Source organism: Lissotriton helveticus, chromosome 3_1 (assembly GCF_964261635.1).
Source record: "Lissotriton helveticus chromosome 3_1, aLisHel1.1, whole genome shotgun sequence".
Taxonomy (NCBI): domain Eukaryota; kingdom Metazoa; phylum Chordata; class Amphibia; order Caudata; family Salamandridae; genus Lissotriton; species Lissotriton helveticus.
The window spans coordinates 746,631,485-746,655,981 of record NC_136061.1 but is presented as its reverse complement, the minus strand read 5'-3'; positions in this window follow the sequence as shown (position 1 = coordinate 746,655,981).

The window sequence follows — 24,497 nt, the reverse complement described above, 5'->3', positions numbered from 1 at the left end:
GATTAATCTCGAGCACTCCATCTCCCAGAAATCACCACAGTTCCATTCGGTGCCCATCTGGGCGTGGCAGATGTTGAAAAGACGTTAAAAGCGATGGGGGAGTGTTCATCATGATATTGCCTTTGAAAAAGTGAATAAACGAAACGCGTCAGGCAAAGAAGTGATTTGCTTTTATTTCTGCTTGCAGGCGGATGCTGCCCGTACCAGTGATTCAAGGAACAGGTTGAGCCTTACGCAGCTTCTCGTGTGCCTTCCAAACTGTGTGTGTCAACCAGGAGCTTCATATATATATATATATATATATATATATATATATATATATATATATATATAAATATATATATATACAAAAAAAGAAGCAGAGAACTCTGGGTAGTTCTCAAGTTTAGGCGGAAAGCAGCTCCAATATAGAGCACTCTCAACACCAGCGACACTCTAAATCTGCTCACCTCAAATGTCTGCTTTTCTATCAAAGTCTTTAAGAGTTGGATTAGCACAGTACCATCCATGCCAAGATAGAAAGGGACAAAGTATTTTGCCATTTCTACAGCAAAGTCTTTAAGCATAGGATTAGCAAATTGCTATCCATACAGAGCTGTAAAATGGCCAAAGCTTTTTTATCACTCAAGGCACAGTATTACAGCTTTGTAAAAGTCAAAACAAAACCCCTTTCAGGCATAGAGTGAGGCATAAATTATGCAAAAAAAAGAAGCAGAGAACTCTGGATAGTTCTCAGGTTTAGCTGGAAAGCAGCTCCAATATAGAGCACTCTTAACACCAGCAACACTCTAAATGTGCTAACCTCAAATGTCTGCTTTTCTATCAAAGTTTTTAAGCGTATGATTTGCACAGTGCCATCCATGCTGAGATAGACACGGACGTCTTTTGCCATTTCTACAGCAAAGTCTTTAAGCATAGGATTAGCACACTGCTATCCATGCTGAGCTGTAAAATGACCAAGCCTTTTATCACTCCAGGCACAGTATTACAGCTTTGGATTGACAGTCTCAAACATTTTAACAGAGATGTCAGCCACTACAGTGCATGAGAGGGAGGAGGAGGCTGAACATATGTTCAGCGGCTTAGGCTTGTTGGGAGCAAGGAAAAAGAGTAATGGGAGTTCCCCCCAACATACGGATTTACAAAAAGCCCTGAGAACATTGGAAAAATGAAACCAAGAAGAGATAACGAAGTGGTGGGAAGTTAAATGTTTACCAAGGTACTTGGATGGTGGCACCATCCCACATGGCTTAAGAATGCTCATAGTGCCAAGTTTTGAGAGCCCAGACCCCGAAGTGCTGAAGCAGTGGGCTACACATAATTTGGAAGTGTCAGCAAGACTGGTCCAGATTCTAGTCAAATATGCCGACAAAGACTGGTCCAAAACATTACCGGAAATAGAAACTTGGAGCTTGACCTTAACAGTAGACCACAGAAAGAGGCAATTACGAAGTTTAAAACGGAAATGCAAACAAGATTAAAAAAGCATGAAGATGTAATCAAACAGAGGAAAGTAAACAAATTCTTGAGAGATATGATTGATTATAAGAATGGCCAGATTTTCACGTTTGCCTGCAGGTTGGATCATCTCAGGAAACAGTAACAATAGCAGGACGGGTGAATAAATGGGAGAAAGAAGACTATAGTTACGGACTGAGAAACTGAACTGAACTCAGAGGTGGGGACAAGCAATGAAGATCTGAGTAGAGGCCAGGGGTAGAGTGACACTACAGCGATAAGGAAGAAGATAACCGTGTCTGATGAACTGGATTTTTTAAGATTGGACCATTGAGTCACACTCAGACCACGGAATCCAAAGTCTCAGAAACCAACAAGAGGAGACACCGAAGGAGAAAGCAAAGGCAAAGAGACAGGAAGGCAAAACTGAAATATCAAGAAGACATGGAAACAAAAGTAATACATAAAGAATTGGGTAGGGGGAAGTCTAATATGAACCTGTCAGACTTAACCCTAACAGCATCTGAGGAGGAAATTTTAATTCTTGGACTCTCATTTTGCACTTTGAATACATTTCATTACCCGCAAGCTAGGAATACATTAGGAAACTTTAGCTCTTAAAAATCCAGACTGCTATTGAAAAAACATCCAGAATCAGGGCTGAGCACAGCCAATCAGTGACACCAATGGGAGGCACAACCATTGTGGATCTCTATATATTAAGGACTCTCAGACAGTTGGAAATGGAAAATGATGATTCAGATACAGAACTAACAATTCAGGATGTCATCAGGGAAGAGAACATTAATATTGGGGAAGCAGAAGTTGCCCCCTTTAGGTCACGATCAAGGACGACTCAAACTACAGTGAAAGATAATACTGATACATTCCACGAATTGATCATTGAAGGCCTGAAAAGGATCCATAGAGGGGTAAATGAAAGTGGAACAAAGAAACGGGCCATTGAGATTAATTATTTTGATTTGGTGTCAAAATTGAGAAATATTAAACAAGTGGTAGTACGGAACTCAGGTCATAGGGGTAACGGTGTTCTGTGTTCAATAAGCATGTACCTACAGGAAGCACTCTCTCAACTCGGACAAAGGGATTGTTACAAATGGTGCAAGCAGGAAGTAATGACGAAGACTTATGCAGAATTTGCACACGACTTACAGCCTGATTCATGTAGCTAATAGCGCTCGCAAAAGGGCCAGATTCTGAGAATCTGGCCCTTTGCGAGTGCGATTTTTGCATTTGGTATTCACAATCCCAAATGCAAAAATCGCTATTTAAGAATTCGCATATTTGCGAGGAATGGCATTTAAGGAATCTCTAATAGAGATTCCTCAAATGCTATTCATGACACCAAAAAAAATTGCGATTTTACACTTTTGGGCCGCTATTTACCGAGAGGTCAGACCTCTCGGTAAATAGCAAAAACTCAGAAAAATGCTTTTAAAAGCATTTTTCTAAGTTGCATGTTGCACACACACATGTCCTTTGGACATGTGTGTGCGCAACACCTGTTCAAATGTGCATTTTAGGGGTGCTACAGGGTGTCCTTTGGACACCCCTGGCACCCTTCAAATCGCTATCTGATTTGCGAGTAGCAAATTGCTACTCGCAAATGAGGGATACTCCCCATTCATTCCTATGGGCCTTTTGGCCCATAGGAATGAATGGGGAGTCATTCCTTTTTTTGCGAGTAGCAAATTGCTACTCGCAAATAGAGAACATGTAGGAATCGCTATTGATTTAGCAATTCCTACATGAATGCCGTTTTGCGTGTCCTCAATAGCGAGTCGCTATGATTCGCTATTAGGGCCACGCAAAACGGCCCGTACATGAATCAGGCTGTTAGAGAGGTGGAAACATGATGGACTGCTTTCAGATGATGAACTGAGGTACCTCCAGAATGAGACACTGACAACTCCAGTTTTGTATTTAATTCCAAAGGTACACAAAAATGCCAATTGCCCCCCTGGATGACCCATTATATCAGCTACTGGGAGCAAGATGAAAAATACTTCCAAATAGATTGATTTCTTCTTAAAACCTCACATATCAAATTCATCAACTTATGTGAGGGACAGTGGTGACTTTCTCACCACCTCAAATGATCTATGACACTCCAATGGAGCATGATGATGTATTAATAGTACTTGACATAACATCGTTGTACACCAGCATAGCCCATACTGTTGGGTTGAGAGCAATGCAACACTTTTTACAGGAGAGACCTTCAGGCTTGCTCAAACATACCCAGATGCTAATGTCTATGGCAAAGAGATGCCTGGAGCATAATTTCTTCCTATTTGGGGTGAGCTATATCAGCAACAGTGGGGGACTGCGATTGGCACCTGTTTAGCCCCCAATTACACATGGAACACACACAAGTATGGCCAAACAGATAATCATGTGGATGATTTATAGACAATCTGTTTGTAATTTGGAGGGGCACCACAGAGTCTGCAGAGCAATTTGTTGATCTGTTGAATAATAATAAGCTGAATTTAAAGTTCACTCATACCATCAGCAAGAGTAGTATAACATTCCTAGATACCGAAGCATTTGTCAGGTGGGAAAGCTGGAGACTAGACTTCACAGGAAGGAAATGGCAGGCAATGCAATGTTGCATGCCACTTGCTTTCACCCAACCCACATTAAACTTGGTATACCATAAGGAGAAATGCTGCGAGCTAATAGAAACTGCAGCATAGAAACTGAATTAAACAAATGCCAGAAAGAAATGAGTCATAGATTCCTAGAGAGGGGCTACAGGAGAGTAGTGGAGGAGGCAAGTAGGGCTGCCAACAAAAAGAATCGAGAAACAATCCTATTTTCCAAGAGAGAAATAAGGTAGGAGGAAGGCAAACCCCAGGTGAGGTTCCTAACTACCTACAATATCCAAATTAGAGAATTCAGGGATCTGTGCAATAGGAATTGGCACGTTCTTAAAGCTGACCCTGTTATAGGTAAGATACTTCCCAGACACCTCCCTTTAACGTGCCAGAGAGCCCCGTCTTTGAGGGATGCAATCTTGAAAACCAGCCCAGAAACTGAACGTGAAAAAAGTTGGCTGAATCCACCTCCGGGATTTAAGAAGTGTAACCGCTGCAGAGCTTGCGGCATAGGTCAAGATACCACTACTTTCTCTACCCCATTTGGAGGAAGAACAACAAAGATCATGGGGTCATATAATTGCAAAACTGAGTTTGTGGTCTATGTGCTAACATTCACTTGCCGGCTACAATATGTGGGCAGCACTATGCTGCAAGTCCACAAAAGAATCCTACAGCATAGGAGGTCCCTACCTAATGGTGACCGATCATACCCAGTCAGTCAGTCAGTCAATCCACTTTATTCGGTTAAAATATCATAAAAGTACAACAAAAAAAAACAACAGACATAGACAATATTACAAAACATTAGGCATAATGTTTAAAATACATAGACACTATTACAGTTCATTTGGGCATAATGTTTGTAAGCTGTATCAAAAATAAAACATCTTATCTAAGTTGCCAAGATTTTTTTAAATTACAACAATCCTTAAAAACTTAATTAGGGTATAATCATCCTCAAATTCCTTTTTTTCTCTAGCCTCACTGCAGCTACGAGAAAAGATGCAATATTAAAAATATCACCTGTGTTACACAATGACTGTAAAAAATCTAGCGCTGCTCTAACCTGAGAAAAACCCCTTCCTCTCAGGATAGGAACTAAGGGTCAGATGTAGGTAGCCCAATACCGGTTGGTAACGGCCGAAAATCGGTAATTTCGGCCCCTACCGACCGGTATGTAGAAAATGAGATGTAGGAGTCAAAATTTTGCCGATTCGGAAAATATGAGTCGGTACTTTCCCGAATCGGAATATACCTAATCCTCAGTTACCGAATTCTTATTTACCGAATCGGTAAATAAGAAATGGTAAAAAATGCCAATGGAGATGTAGGAAACCAAAAAAATACCGAATTCAATGAAATTCGGTATTTAAGAGTCGGTGTGTACCATGGATTGAAAGCAGGTGGTAACCAGGTGCAGGCTATAAAATAAGGCCCCAAAACAGCAACAGTGTAACCAGAATGGCGGCTTTCTACGTCATAGCAAGGCGGCAACGGCTACAGGCAGCAGGAGAGAGGGAATGGATAAGGGAGGAGCAAGTGTACAGGCAGAGGATAACACTTTTCCAACTGACTGAGCCAGAGATACTTCAAAGGTACAGGCTACAACCCCAAACCATCCTGGACCTGATCAGGGACCTACACCCACTCCTGGAGCACCCAACACCAAGGGTGCACGCCATCTCACCCTATGTGCAGGTGCTGTGTAGCCTACAGCTGCTTGCCTCTGGGAGTTACCAAAGTGTGATTGCTGCAGTAGGTGGTGTGTCCCAGAGCTGCCTGTCCCGTTTCTTTAGGAAGTTCCTTGAGGCCATGATGCAGAGTATGCATCATTATATGTGTTTCCCTGACACACCTGCGGAACTTACAAAGACCAAGACAGATTTATATCAACTGGCACACTTCCCACACGTGATAGGCTGCATAGATGGCACCCACATCCCACTCTGCCCACCTGCAGCTACAGAACACATATACAGAAACCGGAAGTCAACGGACCCCATCAATGTGCAGGTGATATGCAACGCTGGCAACATCATTACAGACATTGTGGCTAAATTCCCTGGGAGTACCCATGACTCGTAAATATTCCAGACAGTGGGATATACACACGCCTAGTCGCTGGAGATTTTGGGGACGGATACCTGCTAGGTAAATGACTTTGACACACCCTGACAGTCATAGCAGAAGAATTTATCATGAGTATGTAACTAATGGCATTTTCTTTCCCACCTAGGCGATAGCGCATATGCCCTGCGGTCCTTTGTGCTCACCCCCTACCTCAATCCATCTACCAGGAGTGAGAGGCGTTACAATGTGGCTCACAGATCTACTTGCAATGTTGTGGAACGCACATTTGGACTCCTCAAGAGCAGGTTCCGCTGCCTCCACAAGAGCGGAGGTGCACGCCAGTATACTCCAATCCTGTGCTGCAAAATTATAGCGACCTGTGCCATGTTGCACAATCTTGCCACCAAGGAAGGCACAGAGGTGGAGATTACACATCATGAGGACATTGATGACGACACAGAACAGGCAGAGCCCTATGCAACAGGAGCAGCATTAGCAACAGATGGGAGACTGAGACGGGCAGAGATTACACGGCAATATTTCTAAGTAAGTAATGAGACACAGACAGGCTTAGTATATGAAGTACGTAGTTTAATTGTCACTACCACATTCAAATTATACCACACCATGGTATTACAATGTCTATTATCATGACTGGGTGGTCACAGTTAACCTCACTGTGACCTGTCCTGTGAGTTGAGGGCATTTTCAATGTTTGCGTCCACGCAATACAGTGCGGGATGAACGAGGCTTGTTCTCAAAGCTTTCGGTGGTGCCTGGCTCAGCAGAATGGCGCCTGCTACTCCTACGCATTTCAGGGATAGGAGTGCTCGAGCCACTCCTGCTGGTGGATTCATCCGTTTCTCCAACACCCATGTTTCCAGCAGTGGCTACCTGTTGTGTGAGCATCAGCTCCATGGGAGAGGTGACTCTACCCATCCCCCTTAACAAATTGGTGCAACAGTGCACAATTGGATCCTGTATAGCAACAGAACGGTGGCACAGCAGGGAGTTTGCAATGGCAAAGCGGTTCAATGCTTTTGTCTGTTGCCGCTTACACAGACGATCTCTGCGCCTCTCTGAGTGGTCCCTATCTAATTTTTCGCATAGAGCACTCATGCACTGGGTCATGTCTGTCATCCCCTTTGCCATCGACTGCATGCTCACTGTCATGTTGCCTATGCCCTGGTCGATGTTTGCCATCTTGCAATTCATACTGCGCACCTGCCTGTGAACTGCCAACATTGCCCCTTTGCCTGAAGGCGCTGTACCTTCACCATGGTGGCCTCAAGACCGCAGAAGACTCCCTCACCATCCTGGCCTTCTCCACTCTCCCGTGCCCTTCGGCCGCGGACACTGGACCGCACAGCTCTTGAAGTAGTCTGCTGCCCAGCGTTGTCTGACACAGGTGGATTGGTTGGCATGTCACCCTCCTCATCTTCCTCCTCTGATGTTTCAAGAATCCGGAAAGGGGGCACATCAAGCCTCCTTGCCCTTCCCTGCACAGGTGACTGTAATGTTGGTGTGGGAGAAAGTGCTGCTGGTTCTGACTCTTGAGTCACAAACAACAGAGGTGACTGAGGCTGTGGTGTTGTGGGTCGCTAAGGTGTAGTGGCTGCCTGCGCTGTGGTTTTCCCTTGCTGAACAGCGCTGTGACCTGCTCTTTCTCTTGTCTTCTCCCTCCTCTCTGTTGTCAGTGCCCTCTCCTCCCTCTCCTGTGCTGTCGTGCGCGATGACTCTCCTGTGGACAGATATGGACATTGAGTCAGGGGTGTAGTTCACCTGTGTCATGATTAAATCACATTTCTATCACACATTTGCCTGGTTTTCATCAGTTTCTGGAAGTAGTGTGTGGCATGCCTTGCTGAAATCTATGGTGACTGCATTGATGTATCTACCTATGACTACGTCTCCCATGATGCATTGCTGGACATAAGTAAAACCTGTTCTGGAGTGTGATGTAGGCACACACAGTGGGGAAGGGGGACAGGGAAATGGGAGGGGATTAATGTTCATGTTTCTTACCTTGTTTCCTTGCAGCTCTGGCAGAGCTGTCAGCGTCCCCAATGCCATGGATACTTTCCGGCTCCAGGGTGGATTCAACCAGCTCCTCAAAGTCTGTCAGTCGTGGTGCTCTGTTTTTTCCTCCACCTGTGGCTGCAGCTTCTTTTCTGTGTGCAGCAATTTTTTTCTTAGTGATGATACGCAGATCGTACCATCTTTTTTTGAGGTCATGTCTCTGTGGGTGACCCCAATGGCATTGACCTTGGCTTGGATGTCAAGCCAGGAAGTAGGTTTCACAGACTCTGCAACATGCAGAGACTGTTTTCCAAAAATTTGGGTGTGGTGTTTAACCACCTCCTCAACTAGCACCTGCAGTTCTGCTGGGCTGAATTTGATTTTCCTCCTGCGCTCTGCTGCATCCTTCTGGCCATCCTGGGTCTCCAGTCTGCTGCTGAGGTATGCTCAGGGAAGCCAGCTCCTCTGTCTTTCCTCCTACTCTCCAAACTGTTCAGTTGCTCTGCAACTGCATGGGTGTGGCCACTCCCAGGTACTGGGGAGGGGTGCTTGAATCTGATTGGTTGGTTCCTCTGTACATTTGTTGTGGGGTGTGGTGGGTGCTCCTGATTGGTTTACAGGCTCACATGTTTTTTTTTCAAATTCCCGATTCTATATTTACTGATTCAGTATTTTCTGAATCGGTAAATACCGATTCGGTAAATCCCATTAATTCCTGTGGGCCAGAAGGACCATAGGAATGAATGGGTATTACCGAATTGGTATTTACCGATTCGGAAAATACCGAATTGGTAAATACCGATTTTGAATTCCGAGTGATACCGGATCGGTAATTTTTACCGATTTTTTACCTACATCCCGTTTTCCGATTCTGAAATACCGATTCGGTATGAGTCGGAAAAAATAATTTACCTACATCTGGCCCTAAAAATCTTGTGCGAATATTAGAATAGAAGTCACAGAACATCATATAATGTAAAGTATCCTGTGATGAGAAATTATCGCATTGGCAAGGTTCTGCATCATCAGGATTACACCATCCCTGGTGATCCCCTAATGTGAAGTGAATCAAATTAAAGCGGAGCCTAGTTAGGAGCCAGCGATGGTAAGGCTTGTTTTTAACAAGGAATGAGCCCTAACCAAAGGCTTACATAGCTCCTGCTCTTCTCGCCCCAGCATCAAAAAATTCCTAACATTTAATTTTACCCATGTCACATCCTCCTTCCGGATTTTATCAGGGTCCTCATAAAGTTCTGGCCATCCTATTTTGAATAACATATTTTTAATGTAGGACAGCCACTTAATTTTAAAAGATTTATCTAACTTCACGCAGTCCCGTAAAATCATATGATTCAGGGTTAAATCAGGGTTCAGCCAAGTTTTGAGCCAACAAAGCAACATAGCTGTACTCAAAATATCAGTAACGTAGCCTAGCCCTAATTCTTGATGTATAGCATACGATGGGGTGGATTGTGGCACAGACAGAAGACTCCTTATGAATTTGTTTTCAACTATCTGAATCCCAGTCTGATTTTTGTAGCCCCATATAGAGGATCCATAGGCTGCAATGGCCAAACACTTTGCTCTATAAGAAAAAGTTCTTCCAAGCACTCAAAGTCTGTATTAATAAATGGAAGTCCTCCACTCGTAAGTTATCAGTTGAGTTGTCCAAGTTTATTCCTCCAAAGAAAATAAGATCCAGCTCAGTTCAATAACAAGCACAGCCAACACGTGTTTCATCTAGTCAATATACGACATTTGACTTCTTCAGGGCTGCAACCCAAATAACAAGTATGAGACAAGTAAAAAATTAAAAATTAAAATAGTAATGTAAATGTAAATGTAGTTGAGCTTATATAGCGCACAGCTACCCGCAGTGGGTTTCCCGGCGCTTGCTTAGGGAACCCTTCCTGGTATTCCCCTGTGAGATAGCAGGGTATCCACAAGGTGAAAGTCAGGCATCCCGCCGCGAGGGGCCATTGTGGAGATTAAGCAAGCTATTGCCCAGAGTCGCAGAGTATGAACCCGTGAGTCGAGGAGGCACCAGGGCGAGAATTATCGAGTCCGTGGAATTTTTAGCCCAAGACCCGCCGAGGCGGGGAATTGAACCCTGGTCCAGGACCGATCTCAGCTTCCGGGTCTGCTGCCTCTAACCCCTGAGCCACACTTCTCCACATTGCATAATGCATAATGTAGTATACCATTATACCACAAAGTCATACTACAAGTCAATAAGGGATAAACCCTCAAACCACACCATGCATCGGTGCAATAGTAAAGAAAAGTAAAGAAAGATAGAGCCACACCAAATTCCAACTGGGTACACCCTATTAAAAGGAAAAGATCAACAGGTTCAAGAGAAAATATATGATATAGATAAGTAAGTAAAGTAGGACACATGCTAAGAGACAATTACCAACTACCAACGCAGAGGATAGATCCATAAATGCCATCCTCAAGCAACCCTCTTTAGTCATGGTATATTTGCCTATTAGTAAGTACAGATTCAAGCACTGATCCATAGTGCTCCTCCCACTTCTAATCCATATTGCAGGTTAGACAAGATCCGCCTCTCATTTTCCCAATCTGTAATTTTAGTTAAAATTACCTTTCCTAAAATATTCACAAAGGAATCAATAAGGGAAATCGGTCTGTAACACCGAGGATCCCTTCTATGTCCCTTTTTAAAAATAGGTATAATAATTGATTTGACCAAGATGACGGAAACCCTGCTGTACCCACGCTTTAAGCGCCACCTGGCGCCGACGGTGATGTGGCGGCTCGGTCGCAGTGCAGCACGGGCGCTGTAGTCCCCTCTCCCGCGCTGTGTAAAAGTGGAGATGCGGGTCCCCTCAAGTGCAGGCAAACAAGATTAGGCTCCCGTGGTGCGGAAGCCCTGGCCGCCCTTTAAGGGCCTCCTGGAGCCGAGGGTTACGTGGCGGCTCGGTCACGGTGCAGCGCGGGCGCTGTAGTCCCCTCTCCTGCGCTGTGTCAAAGTGGAGATGCGGGTCCCCTCAAGTGCAGGCAAACAAGATTAGGCTCCCATGGTGCGGAAGCTCTGGCCACGCTTGAAGCGCCTCCTGGCGCCGGCGGTGACATGGCGGCGCAGGCGCTGTAATCCCCTCTCCCGTGCGGTGTCAAAGTGGAGATGCGGGTCCCCTCAAGTGCAGGCAAACAAGATTAGGCTCCCGCTTTAAGCGCCTCCTGGCGATGGCGATGACATGGCAGCTCAGTCACGGTGCAGCGTGGGCGCTGTAGTCCCCACTCCCACACTGTGTCAAAGTGGAGATGCCGGTCCCCTCAAGTGCAGGCAAACAAGATTAGGCTCCCGCGGTGCGGGAGCGATGGCTGCGCTTTAAGCACCTCTTGGCGCCGGCGGTGACATGGCGGCTCGGTCACGGTGCAGCGCAGGTGCTGTAGTCCCCTCTCACGCGCTGTGTCAAATTTGGAGATGCGGGTCCCCTCAAGTGCAGGCAAACAAGATTAGGCTCTCGCGGTGCGGCAGCCCGGACCGCGCTTTAAGCGCCTCCTGGTGCCGGCGTTGACATGGTGGCTCAGTCGCGGTGCAGCGCGGGCGCTGTAGTCCCCTCTCCTGCGCTGTGTCAAAGTGGAGATGTGGGTCCTCTCAAGTGCAGGCAAACAAGATTAGGCTCCAGCAGTGCGGGAGCCCTGGCCACGGTTTAAGCGTCTCCTGGTGCCGGCAGAGACGAGGCGGCTCGGTCGCGGTGCAGCGGGGGCGCTGTAGTCCCCTCTACCGTGCTGTGTCAAAGTGAAGATGCGGGTCCCCTCAAGTGCAGGCAAACAATATTAGGCAACTACCCAGTAGACAGACACTGTGAGATGGTGCACCAAAATGACCCAACTCACATGTTAGGTATTTTGTCATCAATGCAGTACCAGCTGATAGGAGAGGTATTTGTATTTGTATTTGTATTTATATAGCGCAAATCACCAACAGGTCTCTAAGCGCTTTTGGAGGCGAGGCTTGAGGCGATATGGACGGATCAGGAAATCCCATCCATGAAGGGAGGTTTCGCTGGTGCGCAGGTGGTCCAGGAGCTGATTCCAGAGTTTAGGGAGTAAGACAGAGAAGGATCGTCCCCCTTTTGAGGCAAGGGTGTATTGGCGGGTTACCAGGTTGCAGGCTCGAAGTGAGCGCCCTGGTACGTAGATCTTGAGACGTTCTTTGATATATGCAGGGGCTTTGCCATATATCGCTTTATGTGCAATGCAGATGCCTTTGAACTTCGCTCTTTGCCTGATAGGGAGCCAATGAAGTTTAAAAAGCAAAGAGGAGGCATGGGTTCTTCTGGGTAGTCTACAGATCAGCCTGGCTGCATCATTCTGAACCACCTGAAGTTTGTTAGTAAGTGTTTGAGGGAGGCCCAGATATAGCGCATTCCCGTAACCCAGCCTGGAAAGGATTGTGGCTTTGAGGTAGGGAAACTGGAGAGAGCAGGGGGGCTAGTTTGCGTAGTTGTCTCCGGAGAGCTGTGCAAGTGTCTACCACCGTGGTGATTTAGTTGGTCATGGAAAGCTCTTGATCTAATTTAATGCCTAGGCTTTTTACGGTGGTGGCGGGGAGGGAGTGGAGCCCAACTCCTGGGGCCAGAAGCAGTCATTCCATGGATTGCTTTTTGTGGGAAGCACAAGGACTTCAGTTTTCTCCGGGTTGATTTTAAGGGAGTTTTTGGTCATCCAGTTTATGGTGAACCTGAGGATCTTTTGCGCGATTTCCGGGGCTTGGGCAGTGTTGTCGATCCGAAGAACGAGCTGGGTGTCATCAGCATAGTTGAAGACACGGCAGTCCATGTGTGCTAGCGCTGTTACTAGGGGTTGTAGGTAGATGTTGAATAGGAGTGGGGAGAGAGTAGAACCCTGAGGGACCCCGCAGGTAAGGGCGCCACTGTTTGATACCTGATTCCCCAGCTGGATCTTTTGGGATCTTCCAGTAAGAAAGGAGCTCAGCCACTGATGGACCGCACCTTGGAGGCCCAGAGCTGTAAGGCGGTCAAGCAGTTGGAGGTGGTTGACCGTGTCGAACGCTGCTGATAAATCTAATAAAATCAGGGCGCTCGGTTGTTTTTTATTGGCCATAAAAATGTGGCGACTGCACTAGGAAACTCAGGGAGCAAGAGACCAGATACATCCTGGCACTATATAGTAAAGCACCCAATGCTTTGAGCCACAATGAGGAATTGCATTCTTGTGTGTAAATTTGGGGAAGTGGAGCACTAAAATGTTTGCTCTTTGGCACTTAGAAGTACTTAATATATAATGAACAAAATCCCAGCTAAGCCGAACTATATATTTTGTGTGACAACATTGATAGATGGTATTCCAGAAATGGAGCTAAGGACTGGATGGAAATGAATCCCATTTAGTTGTGGGCACGTGGCCAGATATATAATGTAGCTTATATGTAATGCAGTTTATATGATGAATTAAGTTGTATTTTCTTAATGACAAATGAGGTATACAAGGAATGAAAGTAAATGGATTACCAGGAATTTGAACCAATGCATGCAATGGGCAATTGCCCATAATTATGATGGTACTGTCATTTTTTTAAGGTTGCTCTGTGAAAAATAAGGAGATTAGGGTAAAGATTTTTGCTCAATTCAATGCACTTTGTGCACTTTTAATAGGTCCGTGCAATATTCTTGTACTCTTGATGAAATTTCCCCTTGACATAAATCAATGTGTTTATTTTCATGAATTTAATTTTGGTCCAAAGTATCATAAAAATGATCTTTAAAATGTTGTCAGGAGTCTATCTTCAATGTTAGCCAGACTCCAAAAAATAAAGGTCAGTCCTTGATACGTTCGGAAAAAAGAATGTAATCAAGGTGGCTGAGACGGCCGAAACGCGTCATGGCTGATGAAGAATAAAGCAAAAACAAAACGCATTGTGGAGTCTGCTCCATTTTGTTGTGTAATCAACGACGTTACATGTATGTATGTGTATATATATATATATATATATATATATATATAATTATATATAAATATATAATATATATATAGATAGAGAGAGAGAGATAGATATATAGATAGATATATATATAGATACATATATATGAACAAGGCTCGCTGAGAGCCGACACGTCATGCGCTAACTTGTACTGAGTAAATAATTTGCACGAAATTGGTCCGTGTCTGCGTATCCTTGCCTAGGGGAATGCCTGAGCGAATGGAGTAAAGACGCGGTGTCTTGGATATATATATATATATATTGATAGGATTTGTCTGATTCCTAACAAACTGGCCCATAGGAGTGTAACTCAGAACTGAGGTGAAAGCCACCTGCCAGCTTTCCTTTACTCTTTAAAGGTTGTTCCTTCTGGGACAAAGAAAATCTACAGGGTCTGGCCTCAATAATTTAGGGAGAACAAAACATAAACTTAAGTTTTCTGAAACAAATGCTAATTTTGTTGACAATGTTAACAGGTAAATCCTTGCCTATGCCATTGATATCATTTGTTGTGCCAACACTTGATTAATTACTGTTACTGCTTTATAAGTGTCGAATCACTACCATATGGGATTTTAGTGAAGTGTAAAGCAGTTTTTATTAAATTGAGAAATGTATTTGTAATCACATTCTTTACATAACGGCCCAAGGGAAACTCCACTCTGCTTTACAAATACTTTTCTGCATCTGAACTAATTACCATGAGTGGAATTTACTAATTGGCAGCCAAGTCAATCAACAAGTTTAATGTATTGGTAAACTAAAATAAATCTCTCCCCTGGACAAATTGCTGTTGATTGCATCCAATTTGTTTAATGAACCTGCCAGTATTTTAATAATTTAAGTGTAGAGGTTGAACAGCGAAATTGGTAGTTATCATCTCCAATCAACAACGCCTTTCCGTTATTTTAAACACGATACAATTGCTGTATTGTTTAATTTGATAAGTTTATTTAGCATAGTAATAGGTTAACGAGGTCAGAACACCTCAGGATGATAACTGAAACAAACGAAGTATATAAAGTGTACAACACATAACAATCAAAGTTCGTACAAATACAATGTAAAAGAAAACAGCAAGAAACAGAAACCATTAGTTAACATTTTAAATATAAGTTTACTTGGACGCAGAGGAAAGTCATGATTGGAACGTTATTAAATCATAAATTCAAGGGGCTGATGTTTAACAATATTTCCTTATGAAAAAAATAGACACGATATGCAACAGAGGCCGCCAGAGGTAGGAATAAAGGATGGTATACAAGGCAGGCTTAAACAGACTATTAATTCAAGCAGAGAATTAACAGTCTTTTTGAAAGCAAGTGGTAAAAGATTAGTTAAAGGTCGAAGACATCTCCAGTTTGTAAAGTTCCGCCTACCACCTAGCAAAGTCTTTTTTGAGTAGCATCTATGAAATGAGTCGTTGAATATAGACGTCAATGATAGGGTATTACCTCCTTTAAAATAAGAACTACTGTCAATCATTCATGGCCTAAGGCATGGCGGAAGGCCTGAGCTCCAAAAGGAGCTCCAGTCTTTGGAGTAGTCCCAGGAAATATCAATACTCTGGGGTTGTGGAAAGATGGTTGTATTTTCCAAACATATACTAAGGTTGTCCCTAAACACCCTGCCAATTATACGCTTGGACTCTTGCAGCTAAATTTTAACAAAGTTCACTCTATATAGAATAAAATATTTGACAGCTAAATCTTCCCCATTTAATGCATCAGGCAGGTTTCTCTGTCGGTAGGACTACTGTGCATCTCTCTTTTAGCCTGACTGGCAAGTAAATGTGTATGTGAATTTAGAAAAGCAGTTAGTATAATTCGGTGACATCCAATTATGGCATTACATAGCAATGCAGTAACCTAAAGAACCACACGACCGTGGTATAGCTAGTATAACAAGCATTGGAAATGTAATAGGTCTCGCATTAGGAAAGTTTGAGCTATTGGTCTTATAAATGACTTTTTTTATTTATGTGTTGTTTTTTAAAATAGCTAAGTTAATAGCTTTGTCATTTACAATGCCAATAGTTATAACTTTCGCAAATGTGACACCTATAGCATTTGTAATGCAACATGTTTTGTATTTACGTGACTTAGATGTATTGATATTACAAATAACAATGGCTTTTAATTTTTTAAAATAATTAATACTTAAATAATTTATTTAATTTGTAATGTCATAGCTTAAACTTTTGTAAATAACTTTTGTGAAGATTATGTTCAGTGTTTTTTATTGTGACGAAAATCCAAGAACAGAAGTGAAATATTAACATCTTTTTATGATTTGTAATAAAGCGTGAAAGCTTGAAAACAGCTTGAAACATTGAAAGAACATATTTGAACCAGTGATGCTGTGGTGGTGCTGAGTGATGCTGTTGTTGCGCTGAGTGATGCTGTGGTTGCGCTGAGTGATGCTGTGGTTGCGCTGAGTGATGCTGTGGTTGCGGTGAGTGATGCTGGGGTGGCACTGATTGATGCCTGGGTGGCGCTGAGTGATAATGTGGTGGTGCTGAGTGATAATGTGGTGGTGCTGAGTGATGCTGGGGTGGCGCTGAGTGATAGTGTGGTGGTGCTGAGTGATAATGTGGTGGTGCTGAGTGATAATGTGGTGGTGCTGAGTGATAATATGATGGTGCTGAGTGATGCTGGGGTGATGATGTGGTGATGGTGAGTGGTGCTGAGTGATGCTGGGGTGGTGCTGAGTGATGCTGTGGTGTTGCTGAGTGATGCTGTGGTGGTGCTGAGTGGTGCTGTGGTGGTGCTGAATGGTGCTGTGGTGGTTCTGTGGTGGCGCTGAGTGGTGCTGTGGTGGTGCTGAGTGGTGCTGTGGTGGTGCTGAGTGATGCTGTGGTGGTGCTGAGTGATGCTGTGGGGGTGCTGAGTGATGCTGTGGTGGTGCTGGATGGTGCTCTGGTGGTGCTGAGTGGGAGATGGGGTGTGGGTGCAGAGTGTGTATGGGTGCACAGTGTGTGTGGGTGCAGAGTGTGTGTGGGTGCAGAGTGTGTGAGGGTGCAGAGTGTGTGATGGTGCAGTGTGTGAGGGTGCAGAGTGTGTGAGGGTGCAGTGTGTGAGTGGGTGCAGAGTGTGTGTGGGCGCAGCAATGGTAGTTGTACAGAGTAGGAAACCTTTGAAAGTGTATAGGAAAGGCTCCGTGTGAATGTAAAATGTTCAACGTAATGCGTGCGAGACAGGAAGTCTGTGGCTGAGATGCAACCACTTTGTGATGCTGCTATGTCTTGTAGTGTGTGAGTGGGCAGTGTGTCAGTGGGCAGTGTGTGTGTGTGTGTTTGTGTGTGTGGGGGGTTGTGTGTGTGGGGGGTTGTGTGTGGGGGGGGTTGTGTGTGTGTGTGGTTGGGCAGTGTGTGAGGGGGCAGTTGTGTGAGGGGGCAGTGTGTGAGGGGGCAGTGTGTGAGTGGGTTGTGTGTGGGTATGTGTGTGTGTGGGGTTGTGTGTGTGGGGGGGTCGTGTGTGTGGGGGGTCGTGTGTGTGAGTGTGGGGGTTGTGTGTGTGTGTGTGGTGTTTTGCATGTGTGTGTGGTTGTGTGTGTGTCCTGTTGAGTGCCACTCACAAAGCTGGGAAACACCACATATACTGTTGATGTCACCTCTGACACAGTTAGAGGTGTCTGGTGAGATGTGAAGCGCTAGATGGAGTATCGCCATACAATGTGACGCAATTGCAATAGGCTAACAGGGTGGCATGAACTGGATGTATATATTTATTTACATAGCGCCTTACTATTCCTGTCGAGATGTTGACTTGTGCTGTAAAGCACAGGCGGCTAAAAAAGCACCAAATATGCCTCTCAGGTGACTGAGATGCGAAGCACTTGATGGAGGAGTGTCCTGTAGTATATTTATTTATGCCTGTCAGCTCTTGATAGCATCTGAACTATCTTAGTAGAAAGTGAGGCTGAGATTTTGCACAGTAGGTCGCGTGACGTAAAGCGACATATACAAAAGTGTTGACCATATTTCTCAGGCAAAGGGTTTATTTTGTGTCAAAAATCTATACCAGCGCAGTGCTAAACCTCATTGTGACATGAAGCTCAAAACCTCTATTAATGTATGCCGAGTGTGCGTTCTTTAAGGCAAATGCGCGTAGCACGATCGCAAAACAAACAAAACAAAATCTTGGCATTGCTGTGTGGGGGGGCGGGGGATGGGGAGCAGGGCAGCGAGCGAGTGGGTGGGAATGCTTTGTATAGTGTGTTATGCTCACAAACATAGGAAGCCTCATGTAGAGACGGCTTAGAAACAGAAGCGTGGGTGGGAGAGGCTCATTAATATGGAAAACCAGTGCGAGATGCTAACAAATGAGCCATGCATGCGAGATACTGAGTGTGATTTTACCACACACAGGTACCCTGGTGTGAGGTACTCACAAAAGTGTACAGTGTGAAACGCTCACAAACATGAGCAGGCATGATGTATAAACCCAGACAAGGCAGCGTTCGGATGTGAAGGTGCTCTGGCTGGGGTTGGGATGGGGGGGGGAGGGTGAAAAAGGCGGAGCGAGTGAAAACATGAGCACAAGTATGGACTGCTCAAACACAAAGCGAGAAAAGCCAGAAACACCAGGGGGGCAGGGAAGCAGATTGCCTTCAAGCATATGGGGAAAGCGAAGCACTACAGAAAGGCGAGCGCGCGTGAATAATTAGGGGAGGACAAATGCAGACACGGCCTGGGGGAAGCATAGAATAGCGTGCAATAGAAAGCATAATAGCGGCCGTGAAAGTACTGCCGGCCGGCCGTGGCAGAACTTGGAAAGTTAAAAGAAAAGGAGACACGGCCTGGCGGCCGTGAAACTGAAAGGGGAGGAGAAATGGCTGAGTCAGAGCGCACGCTTTGATGCTTGGTCCCTACTCCCAGTGCATGACTAATATGCGCTTGGGATTACATGCATAACGTGTTCTGTGCCTTATGATTTTTTCTAGATTGTGTCCACTTTTAAAAACCTTATTTGAACCATTTTTCGCCGTATTTTAAAGATTGAATCTAGCACTGTAAGCACATTTGGCTTTTCTATCTTACCAAGTATCTAGTCAATTGCCGTGTGCCCCGGTCCACCACAGGTGTTTCCCGATTGTGTGGAGGGCGCGTAGGCGAACAGCTGCTCCCTGAGCTGATTGGTTGAATCCCGGTCAGGTGGGACGCCAAGCTCCTGAAGCGGCCATATTTAAGAAGGGCAAGTTGTATTGCTCGGATGGTCCTTACTCCCAGTGCATGACTAATATGCGCTTGGGATTACATGCATAACGTGTTCTGTGCCTTATGATTTTTTCTAGATTGTGTCCACTTCTAAAAACCTTATTTGAACCATTTTTCGCCGTATTTTAAAGATTAAATCTAGCACTGTAAGCACATTTGGCTTTTCTATCTTACCAAGTATCTAGTCAATTGCCGTGTGCCCCGGTCCTCCACGGGTGTTTCTTGATTGTGTGGAGGGCGCGTAGGCGAACAGCTGCTCCCTGGGCTGATTGGTTGAATCCCGGTCAGGTGGGACGCCAGGCTCCTGAAGCGGCCATATTTAAGAGGGGCAAGTTGTATTGCTCGGATGGTCCTTACTCCCAGTGCATGACTAATATGCGCTTGGGATTACATGCATAACGTGTTCTGTGCCTTATGATTTTTTCTAGATTGTGTCCACTTCTAAAAACCTTATTTGAACCATTTTTCGCCGTATTTTAAAGATTGAATCTAGCACTGTAAGCACATTTGGCTTTTCTATCTTACCAAGTATCTAGTCAATTGCCGTGTGCCCCCGGCCCACCACGGGTGTTTCCCGATTGTGTGGAGGGCGCGTAGGCGAACAGCTGCTCCCTGAGCTGATTGGTTGAATCCCGGTCAGGTGGGACGCCAGGCTCTTGAAGCGGCCATATTTAAGAGGGGCAATTTCTTTCCGCGCCCAGCGGACGCGCCCAGCGAATGTGCGCTGAAGTAGCACCAAAGTTAAGCCCGTCTGCGCCCGTCCGCGCTGAGGATGCTCCAGGGGCCAGACGTGCTGGCCCTCGCTTCCCTCTTCATTGCAATTGTGAGCTGTATTCTTACTCTACTCTTGTGGCTCTTAGACCTATGCCAAGATCTTGCCATTTCAGTTTACCTCCAGATGATCTGGTTAGTATTCACTGTTGCAAGAGGACCCTAAGTTCTAGACGCCCTCGCTATCCTCGCCATAAAAATCCTGCCACTATTGGAAATCAGCCGCCTGCTCTCAATCTCCTTAGCGAGGCAGGCCTGTTGTTAAATGCTAGGTCACTTGTGCGTAACAATATTGCATTTAATGATCTGGTTTCTCAAAATAAACCACCCTGGGTTTTTATCACAGAAACCTGGGGCTCTGAAACCTCTGGTCCAGACTTTGTTGAAGCAGTTCCCGATGGCTATTCCCTTTCCAGACTTGATAGGACAAGGTGCAGGGGGGGGGGGCTGGGAATCTTGTTTAGAGATACATTCACTTGTTGTACCAAGCCTCTCTCCGTGCCTTCAGACACCTTTGAGGCACTATATTTTTCTATTAATTTCTCGCCCTCTGATTCCTTCTCTGGAATCCTCTGCTATAGACCTCCTGGCCCCAAATCGACTTTTCTCAATGAAATCTTTAAACGTATTGAGCCCTATGTTGATAGACCCTATTTTACTATTCTGGGTGATTTTAACTTTCATTTGGAGGCCACAGATTCAAAGGATATGCAAGCACTTGTAGAGGGCTTAGCTGCCTGTGGATTTGACCAATTGGTGAACGGACCCACACATCTGGCCTCCCATCCATTGGATGGCATCTTCTCTAATGATGCTAGACTTAGGACTGGCATTCCTATTCCTTTCTCTTGGTCCGACCATCTGGCAGTCCCCTTCCATCTCAAAGTAAATCCCAACCCAGGCAATAAACCAAAAACTGATGTTTGGTCCCTTAGAAGGAATTATAAAACTATAAATGATAACACTCTTTCACCTTTTATGAATGGTCTCAGGTGTTCTTCCCTGGAGGATCCAAATAGGGCTGCTTTCGATCTTTCCATTGCCCTAGCTACTGCCATAGACTCTCTTGCCCCGGCCAAACGTCACTATTCAGCCCGTAAGAGCCCCTCTCAACCCTGGTTTTCAGATCGCCTAAAAACTTTGCATCAGAAATGTCGGCAACAAGAAAGGTCTTGGACTGCTTATCCTGATCCACGGGGGAAAGCCCTGCATAAATCCCTTCTTAGAGACTACAAGAAGGCAATAAGGGAAGAAAAAAGTCATTATTTTACTAACTTACCTACATCCTTAAAATCCCCTAGAGACCTTTTTAACATAATTGACACTCTCTCGGCACCCAGACAGTCTGACCCTACTATTGATACCCAGGAACTTTGTAATAACTTAGCTAGTTTCTTCCATGATAAAATTGTTGAGATCTACAGTGCGCTTGAAATTAAAAATAAAGAGCTAAATGTCGAGGCACTAGGATCTTCTTCCTCAACCCATGATATAAATGGAAAGACCAATGTTTTGTCCAAACCATCGCTCACTTGTTTTCCCCCTCTGTCTTTAGAAAATCTCAATCTTTTACTGGATGCCACAAAGTCCTGCTCACCTCTTGACCCCTGTCCACTAAAAATCCTAAAAACTTGCAGAAGGTCGGTACTTCCCCCTTTATTGGAAGTCATGAACTTGGCGATCCGAGAGGGTATTTTTCCCTCCTTGTGGAAAACCGCCACTGTTAGGCCTTTGCTTAAAAAATCCTCCCTAGACCCAGGAATTCTGAAAAAGTACCGTCCTATTTCCTTACTCCCGGCCCCAGCCAAGATTCTGGAATCTTATATAAATCAAAATCTGTCTACCTTTATTGAAAATTCCAACATGCTTGACAGTTCTCAGCACGGCTTTCGATCAGCTCACAGCACTGAGTCTGCTCTCACTGTTGTGACAAACAAAATCCGATCTGAGGTTGACAAGGGTCACCCTTCACTGCTTGTGTTATTAGATCTCACAGCAGCTTTTGACACCTTGTCCCCGTCAATACTGATCTCCAGGCTCAAGGACATCGGATTAGGAGGCTCTGCCCTAAGTCTGCTCTCCTCCTTTCTCCATCACAGGGAGCAGAGAGTAAAAATTGGCAACTTCCTCCCCGATCCCCAAAAGGTGCAATGTGGGGTTCCTCAGGGCTCCTCGTTGAGCCCTCTTTTATTTAACATCTATGTTACCCCACTTGCACAGGTGGTAAGATCATTTGGCCTGGATGTGTTATCATACGCTGATGACACACAGATCTTGGTATCCATTACCCAGCCAGTCTGTGAGATTGCTTCCAAGTTTAGAACCTGTCTCCAAATGGATGACGTGTAATTTTTTTTATTTAAACGGCGAAAAAAACGAAGTTATGGTCTTCGGAGGGAGCCAAGATCTCTGGTCGAAGGAGTTGTGGCCCACGTCCCTAGGAGATTGTCCGACCCCAACTCCTATTGCTAAGAATCTTGGAGTACAAATTGATCCTACCCTCTCTTTTGACCCCCAGGTAAATAGGACAGTGTCAACTTGTTGTGGCACCATCAGAATTTTAAAGAAAATTGCTCCTTATCTATTCCTGGCAGCCCGGAAACAAGCAACAGCTGGCTTAGTACTATCAAGGCTAGATTATTGTAATGCCCTCTATGGTGGCATCAATAAAGGTTCCATCCATCGCCTCCAAATGGTACAAAATGCGGCAGCCAGATTGGTGCTAAGTCTCCCTAGGGCCGGGACTCGGATGCTTGTTTCCGTTCTGGGAAGGACATGGCTTTTGTAGTTCGGACTGGACTGTTCCCATGGGGCACAGGGTCAGCGCTGATTTGCATATCGCCATTGTCTAACCCAGGGTGGTGTGGAGTGGAAAAACGATGGATTTGGGCCCAGATCTTTGGACTGGGGTGAATGTGTGACATTGATCCACATTCTGTCCATCATTGTTGTGTTTGCAGTTACCGCTCTAAGTGTACTGGGGATGCTCAGACGTGAGTCCCAGGCACTCCACACCACTGGAATCAAGCTAGCCGGGCTGAAGAGAGGTGTTACCTCGAAACCGGGCCGGTCCTCGGATGCTTGTTTCCGTTCTGGGAAGGACATGGCTTTTGTAGTTCAGGCTGGACTTTTCCCATGGGGCACAGGGTCAGCGCTGATTTGCATATCGCCATTGTCTAACCCAGGGTGGTGTGGAGTGGAAAAACGATGGATTTGGGCCCAGATCTTTGGACTGGGGTGAATGTGTGACATTGATCCACATTCTGTCCATCATTGTTGTGTTTGCAGTTACCGCTCTAAGTGTACTGGGATGCTCAGACGTGAGTCCCAGGCACTCCACACCACTGGAATCAAGCTAGCCGGGCTGAAGAGAGGTGTTACCTCGAAACCGGGCCGGTCCTCGGATGCTTGTTTCCGTTCTGGGAAGGACATGGCTTTTGTAGTTCGGACTGGACTGTTCCCATGGGGCACAGGGTCAGCGCTGATTTGCATATCGCCATTGTCTAACCCAGGGTGGTGTGGAGTGGAAAAACGATGGATTTGGGCCCAGATCTTTGGACTGGGGTGAATGTGTGACATTGATCCACATTCTGTCCATCATTGTTGTGTTTGCAGTTAAGTCTCCCTAGGAGAGCATCTGCAACAATGGCCAGAAGGGATCTTCATTGGCTTCCAATTCCATCTAGGATCTCTTATAAAATTCTCTGTTTGGCCCATGGTTCTATCCATGCCTCAGGATCTGAAAGCATTGGATCTCTTTTGTGTGCCTACACCCCTATCAGAACTCTTCGTTCATCTTCGAAGAACAGGCTGGTGGTTCCTAGGTTTACTAAGGTTAGATGGGGAGGTAGAGCTTTTTCCACCTTGGCACCCAAACTGTGGAACCTCCTCCCCCTTGAGCTTTCCAGTCAACCATCCTTAGCAATATTCAAAAAATTACTTAAGACCTGGCTTTTCTCTCAGGCATATTAGGCTTTGCTTTCCCGCTGGCCTTCTGGTCCTGTCATTTGGAGTTTGGATTTCTATGTCTGTTTGTAGTGCGCCTTGATGCCCCTTGGGGCTAAGTTTTGCGCGGTATAAAAATGCCTTTCATTCTTTCATTTCATTCATGCAGAAGGGTGGGATGGGGCGGGTGGGAGGGAGGGTAAAAAAGGCAGAGCGAGTGAAAACACGAGCACAAGTATGGACTGCTCAAACACAAAGAAAACAAGCGAGAAAAGCCAGAAACACCAGGGGGGCGGGGAAGCAGATTGCCTTCAAGCATATGCGGAAAGAGAAGCACTACAGAAAGGCGAGCGCGCGTGAATAATTAGAGGAGGACAAATCCAGACACGGCCTGGGGGAAGCATAGAATAGCGTGCAA